This window comes from Eurosta solidaginis, chromosome 5 (assembly GCF_040869045.1).
Source record: "Eurosta solidaginis isolate ZX-2024a chromosome 5, ASM4086904v1, whole genome shotgun sequence".
Classification (NCBI taxonomy): Eukaryota; Metazoa; Arthropoda; class Insecta; order Diptera; family Tephritidae; genus Eurosta; species Eurosta solidaginis.
The window spans coordinates 176,198,240-176,218,406 of NC_090323.1; the positions used below are offsets into that span (position 1 = coordinate 176,198,240).

Consider the following 20,167-nt stretch of genomic DNA (forward strand, 5'->3'; position numbering starts at 1 on the left):
GCATCAGAGTGAAGAAAACCCTTACAAGGAAAATATGATCTATTCAGCGACTGCACATAATGCGCATAACCGCTAAAAATGCAAATCTAATAAATCTTAAAGGGCGAAAGAGATTATTTCGAAAAAAAAAAAACTAAATAAATACTTGGCGCGAGAGAGTTGAGCCGAGCTTCTCTCCGATTCGGTGTACCTATTTGTTTTATGCCGACTACGCACGGCATCTGCAAGACTGCTTCACTGAGAAGCTTTTCCTAGCAGAAAGACCCTTGGAGTGTTTGCTAAACCACTGTCATAGGGCGACCTCACTTAGAAACATAGTTTTGTAATTGAAAAAAATGTTTTCTAAAATTTCGATTTTGCCCAGGACTTGAACCCAGGATCTTCGGTGTAGAAGGTGGAACAAAAAAATGTATATCGCCCATTCTCAAAATCTCGGCGAATTTCCAAATTAGGGCTAGAAGGGGTCACTAAACCCGTTGATTATTTATACAAGTAGATGTCAGGTCTTTCAGCATATGCAGAATAGAAAGATGAGCAACTTTCGCGGTTGTTCGGAAACATAATTGGTATATTAATCAAGTATGGTGCCGGACCAAAATCAGTTCAATCAATATAAGCTAAACTTTTGTATGTTCAGAATAAGAAGAAAAGTTTCGGAGTGGGAAATTGTGATTTTCCAACCATCCAACAAGTTCGTTCTTGGAAAATGGATGAAAACTAAAAAGAAAAGCCGTCAATTTTAAACTCCGAGATTCGCAAATGCATTAGGCAGGGAGGAGGAAGTGAGCTAAAACTGTCAGTACACATACATTTATACAAGAATTGTGTTCTAGTACACTCCAAATCCGTACTTACCATACGGACATTTACACAAACATTTAGTTGACAACTTAACACGAGAAATAAGAAAAATTGAAAAAGATCACCATGTAATGCACTTACAAAACGAGTGCAGTATAGATACTCAACGGAGATGCACACATGACCTTCCAACGGAAAACTAAACAATAGTGCCTGGTGAATCAGTACTAGTAGTTGAAGCTACCTAAAGCTCACTCAGGAGCTAAAGTTAAGCCGCAACAGAGGTAGCTTTACCGGAAAAAATTGTTTCGGGCTTTCTGAGAAGAGCTTCTCCGGTTTATTATCAGTGACAATCGATACATACAAGTTATTGCTTTATGGTCGGTTTATTGCATAAAGCAAATTACTAACGTCGAGTATTCGGTTTGGTATCGGCTTTTTATTGGTGTTTTATGGGCTTATTATCGAGGGCTTAGAGATGTGTCATCTATTTTATATAGAAGTTTTATTGGCATCTATTTCATAATAAACTGATGAGTCGTTTATAGCACGCTGAAAGCGAATGGTATTTTTGGTGACAAAACAATAAATTTTCGATAACAAATCGAAAATTCTTTAGTAACACCTACGCCTACATCCTGGACTACCTCATGCCGTGTGCAACATTGATTTTTCATTAGAAAAATCATTCACTGGTGAATGCCGATCGAAGCTTTCCCAACGTGCATAAATCTCCCGCAATCTCTATTATAAGAATCAAATTGAGTAATTTGGTTACACGTTTTCCGAATAGGCAGCTCATTAAAAAAAATTTCGCAATTTTATTTGACTTCCTACGCGATAAGCATTGAAATTTGCTTCATTTATTTTTGGAACATTTCTATTAAAATACTTCATACTCATGCTTTTGCAACAGACTGTTTTCATTTATACGAAAAATGTTCCATGTCTGTGCAGACGCACGTAGATGCGCTAAATTTCAGAAGGCACTTTGACTTTACTTTCGTATGAATTAGCGAATGTGTGAATCGGCAATTAAGGATAATACGCTAGGCAGACATGCACTCGCATCTACACGCCTTAAATACCTTAGCACTCGCACAAAAGCATTCGCGAAATTCACATTATTAAAAAGGATGTCCTCGTGTCATTGTTACTGCGCCATCATTAGCCACGAACGTTTGCGCTTATTTCGGTAAAATTTCAGTTGCTTTCATACATTTGGTTGCTGCAATGCAATTTGTACTCACATACTGTGCTTTTATACGTTAACTATCTGTAGCTTAACGTTAATACAACAACAAGAGTCACACGCAAGCGAAATATTACGTCTAATCTTGCGGCTCCATTTCCGCTTTGCCAGTTTTAATTTGCTTTCAAATCGTAGGTCGCATTGCCAGTTTTATGTTTGTTTGTATGTAAAAGTTACATAAGCGGAAAACTTTTAGTTGAAGCAGGCTGTAATGAGTTTCCCTTGCATTTTATTATTCGCATAATTTTCTCACCTTGCGCTAGCTTTCTTCAAGGCTTCTTGCGGTGACTATTAAAACGCGAATATTTGCATGAACTTAAGTAAGCAAGAATTGTAATTGTGATTTTTACGCATAAATGCTTGGGAGTTTAAATGACTCTCACGGCTTTTACATGCTTATTGGCATAGGCATGTGTTTTGTTGGTTAAATGAGCACTTAATCATTTGGGGATTTTTTAATCTTTGAAATTTTGTTCATCTCCTTTGAACAAATGAGTTGTCTACAATTGGGTGCCAAGTTTGAAGTTGTTTTTTAAATGGAGGAACTTTAACGCATATTATTGTTTTATGAGGAGAAAGGCTTTTTAACTTCTGAAATCACTTAGAAAGCATTTTGTAATCAAATTAGAGCGTTTTGATTTTATGTACATATGTAAGGCCACTGTGAATTCATACAAGTGAAAAATCTTTCTATTCCTCCATTGCCATACCTACCTGTCAAATAATTGCTGACAGGGAGAACGGCTGTAGCGAAGGCCAGAGAATGGGAGAAAGATTTGTTTTTTGCTCGCCGTTATTAAATTTAAATGCCATGAATTGTACATTTGTGTTTCAAATCAGCTTTTCTTTTAAATGTGTATACAGACTAGGCGAACCCATACCAGGTGGTGGCAAAGCGAATTCAACCAATTCGCCGTGCAAAAGAATGTCAAGTCAAAAGAAAATTTTCATGGATTTCGATTAACTGACATATTGTTGTTCAAGGCTTTGTATGGAAAATTATCAAGAAGAAGCAATCAGCTGTTGGGATAACACCACCTCACACCAGCGGATTAGGGGTCAGAATATTCCCGCGGTAGATATGCCAGTCGTAAGAGGTGACTAAAATATCAGATTCAAGGGGCTGTGTAGCGCAACCCTTCAGATTGCCAGCCCAATATATAGCTTCTCCAAACACAATTGTCAACCTCACCTATACGCGGCGAATCCTGTTCCACTAACAGACGAGGCTCTGGCGACCCCAAGCTACTCATGGAACTTGGGGGTGGGGAGGGAGGGGATGGCCTGAAGGTGTAATGTGGCCACATAAATCGTTCCCGAGATGGTCGGGCTAGCACCTTAATGGTGCTGTGGTACCGGAGCGTACCGGATCTGTATCCGGCAAAGTACCATTACATCGATAACACTCCCCAAAGCCTTCGGGGAGCAACCTTATCGCTACAACAACAACAACAACATAGCACAACCTCTATTGAATTCGCCTTCGTATACAGAAAATCAGGCTACATATTAATATTCATTTCTAAAATCAAGTTTATAAATTAAATTTGAGCAGCTAGCTATGCAAACAATTTGTAAACAATGCAGTATACCAGTCGTCTACAAAAATATTTGAAAAACACTATTGAACAAATGCTTTAAGTAATCGAACAGCGTTTGAACAGGTGATCGAGGCTGTTTACTATTGTGAACGTTATGAATTCACAATGTGTAAGGTTTTAGGTATCTTTTGAAGTGTTATCATCTTAGCTTACTGTGTGGAGAAATCCTGAACAGAAGCGTAAGTGTAGGTTTATGAGCACTCACTACACTGCTCTGAAATGTAGAAACAATTTACTCAATAGAGTTGACATAACCAAAATCAGACAGAAAATTAATTTATGGGAACTAGCGAAAGTAGACAAATTTATCGGTGATATAAAAAAATGAATATGTGTACTTATATATGAGCTTGAGATGTGATATTCCTTTGTGATCATTAAAAAATAATTTTTAATTGCATGCAAATAATTACTTGCAATAAAATAATAAAAGCAGTGGAAAAAGATAGGCAACAAAGTAAATAATACTCAATTTTAAAAAATATATAAAAATAAAATAAATATATATTTCTTTTCTTACATGAAGCGTAACATAAATTCGTGAATTATTCGTATGTTATTTTTTTTTTGAACTTGTCGATTTCCTTAGCATTTTCCGGTAAGGACTGAACCGAGACTTCAGTTATTAGTGGATTATGATCAAAAGGGCTACCTATGCACCAAATTTCAAGCAAATCGAACAGTAAATAGATTTTGTTCAAATATATCGGTCCCTGGTCAACTTTCCGGAAGGAAACTTCATAGGAGCTCTCTCCGGGCTCTCATATTAAAAACGGTTCATTAAAAAAGATCCGCCGTGTCCACTTTCCGAAAAGAAAGGAAGTATTTTTACCAAATTTCAAACAAATTAAAAAAAGTTAGTTCCTGGTCCACTTACTGGAATTAAAAGTTTTTCAAATATAATCGTTTTCAAAGAGATACCTCTGTACCGAATTTCAAGCGAATCACGTTATAAACAACATTTTTTGGAATAGGTCGGCCTTGGTTCACTTGCTTAACCGAATTGTGAATCTGAAGCATCATCAAACCTTTTTGAACACGCACATAAAATTTTATCAAAATTTGGCAAGAAAAAGCTTTTGTTTCCGGCATAGAGCGCAGAACTACTAGTTTGAAAGAGTGGACAGGCATAACCCAAATTTAGATAAATAAACTCTAATTTGAGTTAGGATTTCTAATTGATTTTAAATGAAAACAAACATTCAATGGATATGTATTATCAGCCTCATTTTCAGAACACAAGATTGTGCGTTGCTGCCTTCTGGCAAACTTTGACCTAAAACTTTGATGTTGCTAGCTTTAAATTCGGGGAATTTGCTTGAACCATTCTGAATAATAGTCTTGCCAACCGAAATTTTACTCCATCAAAATGCTTTACTGTATGTGGGGAATATTTGGATGTGGCCGTTGATGCAGTCACGCACAAAATTGTTAATGCCACTTGCCGACCGCTTTGCATAATCGAGTAATTCAGTGCATGCGTGCATATATATTAACAATAATTAAGGTGCTCCTTATTTGCTCGGTTTCATATTTTAGCTTTTTTTAATACAATATTTTTTTCAGAAGTTTCCGTTAGGCCGCATTAAGCAAAACGCCTAAAGTTTAATAAAACTTCTTTTTAAAGCCTTATTCATCTAGTTTTTGTCTTTATGGCATTACATACTTTCCCTGAAGAAAGCCATGATTTGTAGTGCAAACGTGCTAAGTAAGGTACACTCTCTTACAATAAATACATAATGAATTTGGACATACGAACATATACACCATTATTTAGATATGTATGTGCTTGTTGTGTGCGTACAACATTGCACTTGTAAAATTTTTTCTACCGTTGTGGCTATGCGGATCTTCGGGCTTCAAGAGCATGTTGCAAGTACATGAGCGTAATCAGTGTACTTTGTGCATACCTACAAATTAGGCTGTCTCATTTACTGTATCTTAGAATAAGGGGCCCATAAAAATAACACCAAAATGGTATACGTATATAAAGTAAATTCCTACTTTCGCTTCCCCTTCCATGTCTCCTTCCTCCATCCCTTTTCTTTCCCCTGCCGAATTCCCTTATTTTCTTCCCCTCCCCTTCCACTTCCTTTCCTTTTGGCTTTTTATTAACCTTAACTGACTGAGAATATGTCTTGACAGAAGTCTTGGTGGACAGCCATACAAAAAACAAACTAATTCAAAAAATATTGGGACTGTCAATTCCGAGTATTACGGGAGGCCTTAAAACCACGACGACGGCTGCACTATATGCACATTCTGCACATTACACCCTGGGTAGTTAGAGAGCAGTTCTTGCGTCCATAATAGTATAGTGTTATCAATTACAGAACAAAGAGACTATCTAATTCCTTATCTGCGCTTAGAAGGGGCTCAAATAGCCACAAAAGTCGTAGATGGTTGACACAACGGTGCCAAAATAGCGGACGAAGTTATACACGTATGCTCCGATGATTCCAAAGTTGTGGTCAACAGTATACTGTGATGATCCGGAAATAAATATATCCTCCTTCAAAGCAGTGAGAAAATAACTTTAACTGCAGCCGGGTCAGTTTTAGCATTGGCAGCCAAACAGCAATTACGGCTATAACCTTTTATAGCACAACATCTAAAAGTATGTTTGAGTCTAAGCAAATCCCTGAAAAGAATCGGAACAGGGAGGAGCATACATATATATTGGCTCTATGGGCTTATGCAAATAAACGGAAATAAAATGAAGCGGATGATCTTCCTTAACAGAGCACATTGTTCGAAGCTTGTAGTGTAATTGTCCCAAGCAGATTTGGTGAGATTAAAAGCAGGCGAGGACTAGCATGACCAACCAGCAGAAAATGCGTGGAATCAATAGCACGGCTGCAAAATGTCGAAGAGCACGTGCAGGTCTTTAAAAATTTACTCTTGTAATTAAAAAGAGGGTCGTATACTCATGACGGGTATTATGACTGAACACTGCCATCTGTTGTCACGTGCCTTTAAATTAGGTTTGGTTAGTGATAGCAGATATAGTAAGTGCTGGTTGGAGAAGTAAACGATCACGCTCGTTTTGTGCTCACGTCCTCCACTCCACCTATTGTGAGTGATACAGGTGTCAGATATAGAAGCAGCAAGTTTCATAGGTCCTAGAAAAGTTCTATTATTTGCTAAGAAGGCGAAGTTATTTTATAACATAAGTCTTAGTTTTTGACAGATTGTTTTACTTTTTTTGTCATTAAAAACACGCCTGGTTATACTAAGGACTCAATCAGCCTATGTGAGGTCCTCATGGACCGGCCACTTAAACCTTACTAACCAAACTTGAACCACTCTGAACTTTATGATTTCAGAAAAAATTAAAAACAGTTCTGAGGCAGCCTAATATCATTGATGAAAGGGTGATATTTATAGAGTTTTTCTGCTCATATTATCTGAGAACAGCGAACTTTTTATGAAATATTAATTCGATATTTGATAATAAATGTTAAAATCAATTTATGTAGGCACTGGAACAACTCAGAAAATCACTTAAATATTACATACTTGATGTTTTAGAGCGGAAAGCGTAATTTTCTCTTAACAGAATTTTTTTTTGGAATCTGGTTCTAGTTTTATTAGGTTAAGGGAAATATGAGATCAAAATTACCCTGAAATTGTTTCACAGTGTTATGAGTATATCATATAAAATGCTATACTATATACTATATATATACTATATACAAACCGATAATTGATAACTCTTCGATAACAAACAAATATTTTTCGATAGAAAACTTATAACTTTCCAACAGAAAATCGATACTTGTCAATAAAAAATCGTTCACTAACCAATAACGATTGTTATTGATAACAAGTTTATAACTCTTTCATAAAAAATCGATTACCAGTCAATAAACCATCTGCTAAACGTCGACAACATGTTAATAACACGCCGATATTACATTGATAAAAAATGTATAAATATCTATTATCAGAATATATCTGGGTTGAGAACGAAATCTAAAGATATATTTTTAGCCACTTCACGGTGCGACTATGATGTCTACGTCATTGTTGAGATTTGGCTTAATAATGACTTCTCTGACTCAGAATTTTTTGATCATAGTCTGTTTCAAACTTATCGAAAGGATAGAGACCCTATCAAAACAGGGCGTCTCAGAGGCGGTGGGGTGTTAATTGCTGTAAGGCGTTCTCTTCTCTCTTCTTTTGTGCCGCTTTCTAACGATGACTCTCTCTTGGACCAGCTTTGTGTCTGTATTACTGGGCCTTCTGGCAATTTATTTATCTGCGTTTCTTACATTCCGCCTTGCAGCACAGATTTGCTCTACTTTGCTCATGTTAATAATATATTTGACCTATATGAATATAATGTTGATAGTAATTTTTGCGTCCTGGGAGATTTTAATCTCAGAAAGGTTGTTTGGTCGAAATTACTAGAAGATGATATCTTAACACCTACTAATGTTCATCATCCCCATGAGATTAATTTTTTAGACACCCTTTTTAGTGCCAATTTAATTCAGATTAACAGTTTCGTGAACCAGTTAAACAATATTTTGGACCTAATTTTTGTCGATGAGAACCTCATAACTCACTTGACTGAATGTGTGTTTCCTATATATAAATCAGATATGCATCATGTAGCCCTATATTTATCTATTGAATTCTTCGACCTACTGTCGAAAAACAATATAAATAATAATGAGCGCGCCTATAACTTTAAGGATGCAAATTACGAATCCTTAAACTCTCTCATATCTGAAATAGACTGGACATCTATTTTCTTTGCTAAAAATGCAACTGAATGTTTCGACATTTTTCTGGTAAAGATGGCTGACATATTCAGTAGGAATCTTTCTCTCCTACCAGTTAAAGTTCACAAACTACCCTGGTACAATACTAGGTTGAAAAAGTTGAAAAATCAAAGAAACAAGTACTTTAAATTATACAAGGATACCAGCGATACTGTTTTTAAAGATCAGTATACTTCCTATATGACGCAGTTCAATGTTCTTGATAAGTTTTTGTACAACAAATACGTTTCTAGAGTTGAAGATGAGTTGAAAGTTAATCCTAAATCTTTTTGGAACTATGTTCGTTCAAAGAAAGGTTGTTCTAATATACCTACCTGTGTCAAATTTAACGACATTTGCTCCAACAGTTTGGTCGATTCGGCAAATCTTTTTGCTGATTTTTTCAAATCTACGTTTGTTGTTGAGGCCGATAACTTTGATAACAGGTATCTTACTGATAGCCCCAAACCTTTAGACTTTGGGTCTCTGTCCTTGTCTGAGACCGATATTATCTTGGGTATATCCTCCTTACAGGCCTCAATCAAAAATGATATTGATGGATTGTCCTCTTTTTTTTTAAGAAGTGTAGTATTTCTCTTTGTGTGCCACTGTGCCACATTTTCAATATTTCGCTATCGTCTGGAGTTTTTGTTGATCGCTGGAAGCTGGTGTCTATCACTCCTATCTTCAAGTCAGGCAATAAAAGTGAAGTAAAGAATTATAGGCCAATATCCAAACTGTCAACATGTTCAAAACTTTTTGAAAAGGTAGTTAAAAACAAAGTATCATTCGCTATAAATAAAATAGTCGATCCATGTCAGCATGGTTTCATTGCGGGACGTTCGACTACTACAAATCTGGCTGTTTTCTCTCAGTTTTGTGTCTCTGCGTTTAAGGATGGATGTCAAGTTGACACCATATATACGGATTTTTCCAAGGCTTTTGACACAGTTTCGCACAAATTACTTCTGCTATTTGCTTTATGCTGACGACTTAAAACTGTTTCGGAGAATCTCCTGTACTTCTGATGCATTGCGTCTGCAAGAAGATCTGAATGCTATAAATAATTGGGCCTGTCAAAATAATCTGCGACTCAATATTAGTAAATGCTGCCACATGACGTACACTAAGTCTACGAATGTGGTTTCATTCGCGTACTCGATTTCAAATGTAACTCTTGCGTCAATTAATGAGTTTCGCGATCTTGGCGTAATTTTTGGCTCATCTTTTACTTTTTGTAATCATGTAAACTTTCTCATACCAAAGGCTTATACCAACTTAGCTTTCTTGCGACGATATGCCAAGGATTTCAAGGACCCATGTACCAGGAAAATCTTATACAATGCCTTAGTGCGTTCCAAGTTAGAGTATGCATCAGTCATCTGGAATCCCATATACTCCTCACATTCTTTAAGAATTGAAAGAATTCAGCGCAAGTTCATACGATTTGCTCTTCAACCTCTGCACTTTGTTAATCCCCTGCCACCCTACAATGCAAGATGCATGCTTATCAATGTCTTGCCACTTGAAGTTAGACGTCTTGTTCAAAACGTAATGTTTATTTTTGACATAATATCCGGTGCCATTGACTGCTCAGAACTACTTGGGCAGTTGAATTTCAATGTCACTAACAGAGCTCTCCGCTTTCACAGTACATTCCGCGTTGAAGTGCTGCGTTCGAATTACTTCAGTTTCGCACCTCTTATAAGAGGTCTTGTAGAATTTAATCGCCTATCCAGAAGCCTTGACCTGGACTTTGCCATGCCAAGGTCTCTGTTTAAGGCACGCATTGAGTCCTGTTACTTATCTCAGTAAATCTTACTTTAAAATTGTTAAACTAGTACTAAGTTAAACTGTAATCTAGTCAGTAAGGTTGTTACCATTTGACTTAATAAAGATATGAAATATGAAATATGAAACATGTCAAAAATAAATGGATAACATGTTCATAACTCATCAATGACGGTTGTTATCGACGAAAAACTGTTAATACTTCGATTGGATGTCGATAATACGTCAAATGGCTTCGTTTACGGTCTAGACCTTAAGTTCCCGCCTTTATTTTCCTCTCAACTCGAGAATTTAAACGAAGATACTCTTCCTCGAGCAGTATCCTCATGATGTCACACGGCCAGGCAGCTTTTGGTGCCTTACTCTGTTACACAATTTTTTCCAAGCAAGTGTATGAATGTATTGGAGTCCTAAATGATCTCAGAACCACAAGCGCGGTTTTGTTGGGTTCCCGGGTATCAGAGACATAAAGGCTTCTAGTCAGGCAGGATGTGATAGGAGCATTTTTTGGATCAGAGCCCTTATGTGGACTCTGAAAAGCACACACTAAGGAAACCATAAGTAACTGAGAAACAAAGAAGTTTGTACAACACTGGATTGTATACCCGGGACAAACTATATCACTCAAATAAATTAAATCCATACGATACACAAATATGTTGCTTTTGTGAGCTGTTATTTAAATTCATTTTAAGTCTCCAAAAACAGTAAAAAGCTGAAAGGTTAAGCACAGTAAATCTAAGTAAAGGTCGGAATTGTATAGAGGCCTACTAATTATAGCTTTATTCTTACATTCTGCAATTCCCCATACCGTGAGCAATGATTTTTACACATCAAAAATAAACTACTATCTGCATTACCCTTTTATGTTGTTGTAGTTACGCATGTGTAAAGCAAGTGTCTGTTGTCATTGTAGTCGTGGTAGCAAAGTGATGCCATCTTCACCTCATTTACAAAATGTCGGTTAAGTGTATGCGCATGAAATGTGCCAAGAGCACATGGACATTGACTACACAAATATATATGATACAAATGTATATGCATCTGCTCATATTCAGTTATAACGTGTTGTGAAACATATTTGTAGTTGTTGTGGTGCCAGTGTACCTGTCCCAACGCGTTTAGTACACCGTGTAAAACAGCCATGTCCATATTGCTTCTACATTCAGGATAGCATAAACGCGTATATGAAGTATACATATGTACATATATTTGTATATATACGTTTTGCACAAAATTTAGTGCATGCTTACTATTGTTGTTCTTATATGAAGAGCAGTACATTGGCAGATAATGCAGCTTACGCACTTGTGGTGACCAAGTTTCTGTAATGTTGCTTCAATTATCCGGCAATGTGGTGGCATTAATTTCAGGTACATCTACATATATATCTTTGTAACTGCTTATTGCAATATTAACATAGTTACTCACCATCACACAAGTAAGGTGGACACAACTCTAAATCCATACATATGTCTGTCGTGTGTGTTTCATTAGGATTTCCCAACTTTGGTCGCAACAGTAAATCGTGGGTAGATATGTATCTAAGTTTGTAAAAAACGTTTCGTTATTGTAATGCGCTTTTTCATTTACCGTTAACTGTGCTTCTTAAATATTGGTCAATTGATAGTCATTTATGTGTCTACATGCGTATGTTTGTTTGCATGTCCACGTATTTCACGATAATGTAAATTTTATAATTTCCCAATTGTGCAACATCAACTCTTTTTGACGCTTAATTTGAAAGCAAATTATTTGTAGTTTCAAAATATGTAGTGGCTTTAGACAGCAGTTACTAGTTTGAGGGAAACTTTGGTAGCTTAAATAAGAGATATTTGTGCGTACTTAAGTAGAACGTGATATTCAGGTTCCTGAGTGACTTTCGATCAGTACTTGAACCTATATAAATCTCCTGAGCAAAGGTGTTTGCATACTCATTCAACTGTGCTACCAATCAGCAACCTTGGTTACAGTTAGTTCCGTTTTGTAAGGTTCATATCGCGATAGAATGTATGTATATGGAACATCTCGAGTATCTTTTCACTAATTCGTGAACACTCCAAGTTCAATATCAGACTCGCCACTTAATCTTCTTCACGAACATTTATACATGTAAAAGGATCCTACCTTGTATGTTTCACTTTAAAAATCGTATACATATGCTTCTACTGTTGTTGTTGTTGTTATAGCAGTGCTTCGCCCCACCTAATAGATGCGACCGATCACAAATTGTCATCAATATCCTCTAACGGAAGTCCAATGAAAGTTGCTGTTCCAACAGGGGTGGACCATAATGAGAGGGGTGCTAGAGGCGTTGGTTCCACATTACAATTAAAGAGATGGTTGGTGTCATGTGGGGACACATTGCAAGCGGGGCATACATTTTGTATGTCGGGGTTGATTCTGGAGAGGTAAGAGTTTAGCCTGTTACAGTATCCAGAACGAAGTTGAGTTAGAGTGACTCGCATTTCCCTGGGGAGTATGCGTTCCTCTTCCGAAAGTTTTGGGTACTGTTCTTTGAGTACTGGACTCACCGGGCAATTCCTGGCAAAAAGGTCCGACGCCTGTTTGTGGAGTTCACTGAGGACCTGCTTGTGTTTTTTTGCTTCATACGGCTGAGTTCTCAGGTGCCGTATTTCCTAAAAATGCTTACGGACATGACTCCTTAAGCCCCTAGGCGGTGTTGGCTCACCAATCAGATGTCTGTTGGGATGCCCAGGTTTCTGAGTATTCAACAGGAACTGCTTGGTTAGCATCTCATTTCTCTCCCTAATGGGGAGTATTCTCCCCTCATTATGTAGACGGTGTTCTGGGAACATAAGAAGACAGCCCGTGGCGGTTCTGAGAGAAGTATTCTGGCAGGCCGGTAGCTTCTTCCAGTGCGTAGTTTTTAGGCTTGGCGACCATATAGAGGACGCAATCGGCTGGCGAATTGCTTTGTATGTGACAATGAGCGTTTCTTTGTCTTTTCCCCAAGTACTGCCAACAAGGGATTTGAGGATTTTATTACGGCTCTGGATTTTCGGTACAATTGCGGCTGCATGCTCACCAAAATGTAGATCCTGATCAAACGTCACACCCAAGATTTTGGGGTGTAGGACAGTCGGTAGCGTAATGCCATCGACGTGGATGTACAAAATGGTTGACATTTGGGACGTCCATGTTGTAAATGAGGTCGCGGAGGATTTAGTCGGTGACAATGCCAGGTTTCGCGAGGCAAAAAAACTGGAGAGATTAGGGGGGTAGTTGTTTATTCTGTTGCAAAGCTCATCGATCTGTGGGCCTGGGCCTGTGGCCATTATTGTGCAATCATCGGCGTAGGAAACGATAGTAACTCCTTCTGGTGGCGAAGGGAGCTTAGATATGTAGAAATTAAACAAAAGTGGGGACAGGACACCACCCTGTGGCACCCCTTGTTTAATTCTTCTTGGTTTTCATGTTTCGTTTCTAAATTGCACCGTTGCCTGCCGACCACCCAGACAATTTTCGGTCCACCTTTTAAGACATGGGGGAAGGTAGACCCTTCCAGGCCTTGCAGTAACGTGCCATGGTTGGCCGTATCAAAAGCTTTTGATAGGTCTAGCGCAACGAGTACTGTTCTATGGTGGGGGTTTTGATTTAAACCGCAATATATCTGGGTGTATGGCTATATTAGCTGGTTTCACAGGCTTTAGTAGCGGGACCACCTTGGCCATTTTCCATTTTTCGGGAATGACAATGGTGGAAAGAGACAGGTTGAAGATATGTGCTAAATACTTAAAACCCTCTTTCCCTAGGCTTTTAAGCATCGGCATGGCTATGCCGTCTGGGCAAAATGTTTTGGATGATTTAGCATGACCGATAGCATCCTCAACCTCTTTGGCGGTGATGGTAGTTGGTGACGCGCTGAATTTATGTTAATGTGCGTGTCTTTTGGCCCTCCGTCTATCTTTGTCCTCCGTAGAATGCATTATATATTGTCGGCAGAAAGCGCTCGCGCATTTTTTAGCATCCGACAGCACTTTATCGCCAGAGGCGATGGAAACTTTGTCATTGTGCCTAGACGGATTCGATAGGGATTTTACGGTGGACCAAAGTTTATCTACAACGGCAGAGAGGTTACAACCGCTCAGGTGCTCCTCCCATTTCGCCCGCTTGTGTTCATCCACAAGCAATCTGATTCGTTGGTTTATATCCCTTATTTGGGGGTCGCCGGGATCGAGCTGTCTTATAAGGTCACGTTCTCTCGCTAAATATGCGGCCTGCGCCGGAAGCTGGGGCCGGATTTCGGGAATTGTACCGGCGGAAATGAAAAGAGCCGAGGCGGATTCAATGACCTTGCGGAAAGCATGCTCCCCTTGGCGGGCATCAGTCGGGATAGGGAGGGCAGCAAAGCGGTTGTCTGTAAAGGATTTGTATTCGTCCCACTTTCCTTTTTTAAAGTTTATTAAAGTGCGTTTTTCTGTGACGATGCCAATGTTATCCGGCGAACTGTGACAGCTTCCAACCATACGTATGGGGGCGTCTCCGTTTATTGTACAGAACGTCGTTTCTTCTATTTGATCCGCCAATATCTCACCCCTACTGTCCGCCCGCAAGTTTGAATGCCATAAATCGTGATGGGCATGGAAATCGCCTAAGATTGTTGCCAGTGAGTAAGGCGCTGATATTAGGGCGGCATCCACTGGGAGGGATGTAGATGTTGATGATTTCTAGGTTTGCATCGCCTAACCGGACAGATAAGTCCTGACGTTCTAAGACACTGTCCCTGCGGCCGATGTCGGGATCAAATATATGATATTGTAGAGAGTGGTGTATGATAAACGCGAGGCCGCCTCCATTTCCGCTCTCGCGATATTTTCTGTGGACATTATACTCAGAACAGGTCTGCAAAGCAAATCTTGCTGTGAGTTTAGTCTCTTGAATCGCAGAAATGCGAATGGTGTGCCGCTTCATGAAGTCGACTATCTCCGTGATCTTCCCAGTAAATCCGTTACATTTTAACTGCAGAATTCTGAAGTGCATAGGGGGAGACGTCGTCACTCTGGGAGTAAGTGACGGGTGACTATGCCTGCGTTGTGGATGGCCAGAACGCGATTGCTGTTGTGGCCCTGGGACTAGACGTCCTTGGGTAAGCATTGGGGTACCCGGTGTATTTGGGTATGCGGCCTGGCAAGATGGTGCAATGAAACCCGTCGGGGGTTGCCGTCGCGGAGAACGGAACATCTAGGAAAGTGGCACCGTCCGTGGCGGGAGCTGCATTGGGCGGATGTCGCAAACATATGTATATATTCTGTGCTGGCAAACGGTGCAAGGGGGGGGGGGGGGGAGAAGACGGGGCGTCGTCTAAGGCGTAGACTATGGGACGCCCTAGGGCGTGAACAGCAAGGAGCTAAAAAAGATTTATAGAAGTTACGTGGACGTATGGTTTTGGGATCTAGGCCAGAACAACCTGTCCAATGGAACCATCCCTTACACGAGACACACTGACAAGAGTATGACCGTCCTAAAAAGATTATTTACCGGCAGATGCAGCAAAACATTTTCTCAGGACCGGGGTCAGGAGACGGACCCAGATTGGGTTCGATACCTTCCCGGAGCAAGAGAATATGGAGCAATCCCGCTGCAAGGAGCTGATGGGAGGATGACAATTTGTGGGAGGACGCAACAAATTAAATGGGGTTACACTGAAATGACATACCTTGGTCCGGTCCGGAACCGACTGCCTTGGGAAGCGAGTTCCACCTACTCACTCAAGCTTTTATCATTTTCTTTACCTATGCAAACTTAAAAATTTCAAACAGAGTGCAGTTGAGTACTCTTATTCTCTGAGCTTACATTTACATGTAAATTCTGTGAAAAACATTCAATCAAGTATTGTTATACTCAGCTGAGTATATTAACTTTGTTCGCATAACGGTAATCCGTAACGGCATAAACTAATCGAGATAGATATAGACTTCTATATATCAAAATGATCTGGGTGAAAAAAGAAATTCATTTAGCCATGTCCGTCCGTCCATAAACACGATAACTTGAGTAAATTTTGAGGTATCTTGATGAAATTTGGTATGTAGGTTCCTGGGCGCTCATCTCAGATCGCTGTTTAAACTGAACGAAATCGGAGAACAACCACGCCCAATTTTTCGATATCGAAAATTTCGAAAAACCGAAAAAGTGCGATAATTCATTACCAAAAACGGATAAAGCGATGAAGCTTGGTAGGGGCGTTGAACTTATGACGCAAAATAGAAAATTAGTAAAATTTTGGAAAATGGGCGTGGCACCGCCCACTTTTAAAAGAAGATAATTTAAAAGTTTTGCAAGCTGTAATTTCGCAGTCGTTGAAGATATCATGATGAAATTTGGCAGGCACGTTACTCATATTACTATATGTGTGCTAATTAAAATTAGCAAAATCGGTTGACGAACACGCCCACTTTTGAAAAAAAAAAAATTTTTTTAAGTAAAATTTTAACAAAAAATTTAATATCTTTACAATATATAAGTGAATTATGTCAACATTGCAACAAAATATAAAAATAAAAGAAAATTTCAAAATGGGCGTGGGTCCGCCCTTTTTCATTTAATTCGTCTAGAATACTTTTAAGGCCATAAGTCGAACAAAAATTTACCAATGCTTGTGAAATTTGGTAGGGACATGGATTCTATGACGATAACTGTTTTCTGCAAAAATGGGAGAAATCGGTTGAAGCCGCGCCCAGTTTTTATACACAGTGTCCCTCCGCTCGGCCGTTGACACGACAACTTGAGCAAAAATCGATATAGTTTTACTAAACTTAGTTCACGTACTTATCTGAACTCACCTTATCTTGGTATAAAAAATAACCGAAATCCGACTATGACCACTCCCACTTTTTCGATATCGAAAATTACGAAAAGTAAAAAAAAATGCCATAATTGTGTACCAAATATGAAAAAAGAGATGAAACATGGTAATTGGATTGGTTCATTGACGTAAAATATAACTTTAGAAAAAACTTTGTAAAATGGGTGTGACACCTACTATATTAAGTAGAAGAAAATGAATAAGTTCTGCAGGGCGAAATGAAAAGCCCTTGGAATCTTGGCAGGAATACTGTTCGTGGTATTACATATATAAATAAATTAGCGGTACACGACAGATAAAGTTCTGGGTCACCCTGATCCACATCTTGGTCGATATCTCGAAAACGCCTTCGCACATAAAACTAAGGGCCACTCCCTTTTAAGACCCTCATTAATACCTTTAATTTGATACCCATATCGCACAAACACATTCTGGAGTCACCCCTGGTCCACCTTTATGGCGATATTCCGAAATGGCGTGCACCTATAGAACTATGGCGCACTTCCTTTTAAAATACTCTTTAATACCTTCCATTTGATACACATGTCATACAAACACATTCCAGGGTTACCCCAGGTTCATTTTGCTAAATGGTGATTTTCCCTTATTTTGTGTCCAAAGCTCTCAACTGAGTATGTAATGTTCGGTTACACCCGAACTTAGCCTTCCTTACTTGTTGATTGAAAAAATATTAAGAAAAGCTTTTCCTTAAATTAATGAAACGTTGTATACAAAACTAAGAAAAGCCTTATACCAATTACACACAGAGGGTTAATGAAATAATTAGTCAAGTTTTCAACAATGAAGCCCTTATTGAACTCAATCATTCATGCAAGTCAAAAATAGGCGCATATGTGGTTAGTTGTAACATCTATGAGTAGTCTCGCATGAAATCTATTTTGGCTGTCTTTGGGGTCAACTATTTTTTGTGAAAGCGTATTATTTTTTGGAGTTGTTGCCAGATGTTCGCTTAAGGGGCAAGTGGCGGTGTGTGAAAATAAAAACTTAATTATTAAATTGAACAAAATTGTTATTCCATTATGTTACTGTGTGGAATTGTTATTACCTATTACATTCAGATCAAAGAAAATTCCTTTAGCAAATGTTTTTTCTTATTTAAGATATTTTTTTTTGAGTGGACGCATTGCAAATCTCATAAATAACAAGTAACGATGGGACTGTCTGTGCCGAAGACTTCATAACTTTCACGAATGGGGCTGAAAAATAAATAATCTTATCCCATTCATAATATCCAAATAATCGGCTGTATAAGATACGAAATATATAGTGAACAGATCTACATACCTAAGCGATTTTTAAGATATATATAAAGTAAAAAATAGGTTGGTACTTTGTGTGAGGATGTAAAGCTCTACGTTTTTTATGGTTCACATTAAATAGCTATGACCATAAATAATTTATCTTAGCAATATATTACGTAAACGTAAGTACTTGATGAAATTTGAAGCTTTTAGCCTTTAAAAAAGGGGCAGAAATGACAGCTAAAATGGGTTATGTAATATTTGTACCACCGATCTATACACATTTTTAAAACAACAATGAATGATCTATACGTAAGCATTCGGGGAAATTTGAAGCCTCTAGATGTTAAATTGGGCAGTAATTATTCTTATCTAAACAATCGGTTGTGGGAACATATGTTATATATATGACCGATCTTATTCATTTTTTCAGACAACAATATGTGCAATACACGAAAGCATATAGTGAGGTTTAAAGTGTCAATCTGATAAATTGAGGAAGATATGACAAAAATCCTCTTTTATAAAAAAATCGGTTGTATGGGGGATATATGCTATAGTGCTCCGATTCGTCCGGTTCCGAAAAATGTCTAATCGAACACCCAAATATATCCACTCACAAAATTTTGTCAAGATATCTCAAAAATTGAGGGACTAGTTTGCATACAAACCGACAGACGGGCATGGCTAAATCAAATCAACTCTTCATCCTGATAATTTCAGTATACTTATTGGTAGGTCTATCTCTTTTCCTTTAAGGACTTATAATTTTAAGATTCGTGACAAACTTATAATACCATTTCATTTGCATGAAAAGTATAAAAATGTGTTTTTTGGGTGCAATATGTGTAAAATATTTGCTATTTATGTGGTTAAAAGAACTCATGTATAACTAAGTAATATTCAGCCTCATACACTGAAAGAAAGACTGGTAAAATCAACCGAAATACGTGTCAATTCAACGGAAATTTCTGTAAATTTGTATCCATCGCAACAAGATGTTGAATCAACGGCGCACAGATCGTTGATTCGTAATTGACCGCTTTAGTAGTCAAATGAACAAAAAAAGTTGTTGCGACAGCTTTGTACGAAAGTACCTATGTTGCGGCATTTGCAAGGCAGATGAGTTTTCACTGAGATCTTTTCATGGCAGAAATACATTCGGAGTGCTTGCGGAACAGTGTCGAAGGGCGACCCAGCTTAGGAAAATTTTCTTCTAATTGAAAAACCTTATTTCTAAAATTTTTATGTTGCTTTGCTTGGGGTGTGAACCCAAGGTCTTCGGTGTGGTAGGCGGAGAACGCTACCATCACACCACGGCGGCCGCCATATACATAGGTAAATATGTGCATACATATAGTACACAGCATACATAATTTCAAAGTAGAAAGCGCAGTGAGCGTAATATTCTCTTTGAAATTTGCTCATGTATTGACTGTTGATCGCTGTTGAAATGACTAGTGAGATCAGTTGTGTTAACAAAAAAATCAGTTAGATTGATTAGGAATCTGTCAATTTTATAGAATTTTGTTAACTAAAGAGCGGCAATTTCTCTTCTGTTGAAATGACTAAACTAATTTGTTCACTTGACAAAGAACTCGGTCGAATTAACCATAATTCGATCAATTTCACCGAATCTCAGTTAAGTCAAGAACAACAGAACCGATTAGTTAATTTTACTAGCACCATTTCTTTTAGTATATGATAGGTGAAAAAATATTCATATTAGCTCAGCATCGCAGGGCGAGAAATAATTTTATTATTGACTGATAAATAAGCGAGTAAAAAACATATTCTGGGAGTGAAAATTTATTCTGTGGTTCATCAAAAACTTTCGTGTTTTTTTTTTTTTTTCATCCAAG

General features: G+C 38.2%; 1 protein-coding gene across 3 annotated transcripts in view; it reads right to left on the bottom strand.

Moving 5' to 3' along the window:
• Nucleotides 1-20,167, bottom strand: part of dpr6 (defective proboscis extension response 6) — a 1,082,593-nt gene that overhangs the window by 277,378 nt on the left and 785,048 nt on the right. The gene's annotated exons all lie outside the window — the stretch shown is intronic.